This window comes from Lotus japonicus, chromosome 3, assembly GCF_012489685.1.
Source record: "Lotus japonicus ecotype B-129 chromosome 3, LjGifu_v1.2".
In the NCBI taxonomy this organism is placed as follows: domain Eukaryota; kingdom Viridiplantae; phylum Streptophyta; class Magnoliopsida; order Fabales; family Fabaceae; genus Lotus; species Lotus japonicus.
In genome coordinates this window covers 32,112,909-32,116,254 of record NC_080043.1, presented here as the reverse complement: position 1 = coordinate 32,116,254, position 3,346 = coordinate 32,112,909, and the positions used below count along the sequence as shown (strand labels likewise).

Sequence of the window (3,346 nt, the reverse complement as noted above, 5' to 3'; positions counted from 1 at the left end):
TGGATATATTTCTTTGTGCGGCCATGAAGGATTCTCACGTGATGTGTTTCCTTCTATCATTTGGTCTTGGATGTCACCAACAAGTAATCTCTCATCCTTAGTTCAAACATATACAGGCATGTCATCTCTTGTTTCTTTAAATGTATCAAATAGTAGTTCCGAGGGACTATCATCTATTCCCGTGGACCTTCCAAAGCTTCAAAGTCTGTGGATAGAGTCTGTGTCACGACCCAAAATCCTAAGCCGTGACCGGCGCACAGACTGACACTCTAGTCTGGCAAGCCTGTTTCTCACAAAAATCATTTTCCAAACTATTCTCTAAAGTTGCATATGTTTCTTTATATTTTATAAAAAAAATACATATACAAAATCTCATCTGTAACACTAATATCTAGATGACAAAACTTGTCAAATAATGATCTCCATTTTCATACTTTCATTAAAAGGAAATTACCAATTTTTGCACTCAAGAGCAACTTTTACAATAAAACAATAAATAACAATCTTAAATCCAAATCCTTCTAAGACTCCCTATAGCTGCAGATAACTATCAAATAAAAGACATCAACCGAGCCACCAACCAAAGGAGGCCTGCCAATAAGATAAATTGAACGATCTGATGAATCTGATACCACCAGCTTACTACTTAGTTGCCTGTGAATCTGTAGAGGGAAAATAATGAATGGGGTAAGTCACAAAGACTTAGTGAGGATTTAACAACCACCATGAACAGGAAGGGGAAACATATGAAGCACGAGTTTTTCACTGTCAGTTCAGAGTGTGTATTATATATAATATTAACAAAGTTAATAAGAATCATTTTAAATAAGAGATAATCAAACTGTCAAGTTTATAAATAACAATTTCAATGAAACTGAATAAAAATCATGTCAATCATATGAAAGCATTTCAAAATCAGAAATATAATTTAATAGGGTCACACATGTAGAACCGTGAGGCGGCTCCATCTCGTTGATAGCCCTCTCCTCCTAAGGGATGGCCTCTCAGATAGGGGCGGCTCCATCTAACGGATAGCCCTTTCCTCTCTCACATCATATATCGTATCGTATCTCATCGGGGGAAGCTACATCTCGTTGATAGCCCTCTCCGTGCACTGGCGGCTCCATCTAACGGATAGCCCTCTCCTCCCGAAATCAATCTAGCTAGGTGCACCTAGGCCGTTACCTCCGCTAACGGCTACGGGGTTCTATCAAGGATCCCCAAAACCGTTTTCTCAAACCAATACAAGTCTCATCAACAGTCTCAAAATCAGTTTTCAAATGCTCATCAAAGCTTTTCAAAATAACATTCTCAATATCAACTTTTCAATGCTCATCAAAGCTTTTCAAGTTCACAATCTCAATTTCACATAATTTCCAAATTAACCCAATGTCATTCTCTTCTCATACCAATTCATAAAACATGTTCAAAATCAGTTTCATAAAATAAGCTTTCAGAGTTCAAGAATGATAGTCAAACATGCTAAAACACGTTTCCCCAATTTAGATAAATAAGCAATATGATAAAGTAATTAAATCAGTTATAAGACTGTTAAAAATATGTCATAGCAGTTGAAAACCACTCACAACTATAAGGAGTTAGAATGATTGCTTCCAATGTCTCCAAGATACTTGAATAGCCAGCAGCTAGCAACTCCTTGGACAACCAAAACCAAATCAAGCCATTTTGCATCTCTCGTGTATCCTCTATAGCTAAACATAATCAGATACAAATTTCACTTTTGGTTCATGAGCAAAAGCAATACCCCATGAAAAAGCATCATGGCCACATAATCAATAAGGTGCAAACATAAATATATATTGCACCTGACTTGTTTCTTTTCCTCTGTCAAAACGTTTTGGGCAGCACATATCCAGTTGCAAACTAGTCATTCCAAAGAGCCATGGTTTCACACCAATCACAGGGAACTCCACTCTCGTTCAATTGCTTCCTGAATTAATTGAAAATTCAATGAGATACCGAAATGATTTGAACTTAGATGTATGCTACGAAATAGAAAAAGAATGGCCAACCTTGATCTTCCTCTTTTCTTTGGAGCATAAACCCTAACTCCTAAATATTTTGTTGGAAGCCTTTCAACTTGAATACCCAAATCTTTTCTTCATGAGTGCGTATCTATCATGGTGGCAATTGGTTTTGTTTCTAATGAAGAAGGAAGAAAACATATAGAATGGAAGAGAGGTGTCGCCGCTGGCTTCTATTCAGAGGCAAAGTAAAAGAAAAAAATCTCGAGAGAGAAAGAGAGGGTGAGGGATGCGTTCTGTTAATGGGTATTGAGGCTGCGTGGGTTTTATTCTTTCTCTAGGTTAGTTTTAGTATTTTTTTTTTTTCTTATATCTAATAATGATATGAATAATTAACAATAAAACTTAAACCCATCATAACACTAAAACGAGTCGTTTCAGTCTGTCTCAGAACTTCAACTTTCTCGAGATGCGGAAAGAATTTTGGATGGGGTAAATAGCCAAGTTGGTCCCTGAAAGTGTCAAGCGATGTCAAGTTGGTCCCTAAACTTTAAAAATCAATTCCACAGTCCCTGAAAGTGGTAAACGTCGGTCAATTTAGTCCCGACGTTAAAAACATAATAAAAGTTAACAGAAGAAGCTGAGTTGGCAAGTTATATGCCAATTGGAAAATCTTTCAACTTTCAATTTAATCCCTAGTTGAAAAGTCAATATTATCTCTCCAATATCCCTATCACTTTGGTCCTTCTCCCTTCTCCCAAGCCCACCACCTTCTTCCTCTCCTCCACCACCACCACAACCACCCTTCCCCCGCCCCTCTCTTCCTCCCACCTCTCCCACCACCGTTCCACCATCAACCCCTACCACAACCACCCTTCCCTTGACCATCATTTGCTACTAATTTGTCATCTTTTCCAGAAAATTTCGAAAGGTATTGAGCAGGGTAGTACTTCTTTGCCACATAACTGTACTGAAATACAAATAAAATTATGAGGATAAAGTACTGAAATAGGTTACATAGAACATCAAAACTTATAAAGTGCTTATAAAGTGCTTTCAAGGTAAGAGTAATCTATTATTAGGAGCATACCCATGAAACAACAAAAATGGAAGTCCATTGATGATGGTATGCAAAATGTGTTATTAGGAGCATACCCATGGTTTCTTCGAAGGGAGAAGTATAAATTTGGCCAGGAAAAATTAGTGAAGTGACTACAAGTGACGGAGCATAGCAAAGCATGTTGTACTCCATGAGAGACAATTCGGCAATATACTTTGTGCAGCTCTCTAGTAGTAGTGAAGGAACCAGAGGAGTGCAAATAAAGTCAATCACAATATTAGCCCCTGCCTTGAAAGAGAAT

At 37.6% G+C, this 3,346-nt stretch overlaps 1 long non-coding RNA gene across 1 annotated transcript; it reads right to left on the bottom strand.

Moving 5' to 3' along the window:
• Positions 1-405: 405 nt before the first annotated feature.
• On the bottom strand, positions 406-3,090 carry LOC130749355 (uncharacterized). Its single transcript, XR_009022899.1, has 5 exons — positions 3,076-3,090; positions 2,034-2,955; positions 1,827-1,951; positions 1,587-1,712; positions 406-662 (listed from the first exon to the last, which is right to left on the bottom strand). It is a non-coding gene; the product is annotated as an uncharacterized LOC130749355 (long non-coding RNA).
• Between the last annotated feature and the right edge of the window lie 256 nt (positions 3,091-3,346).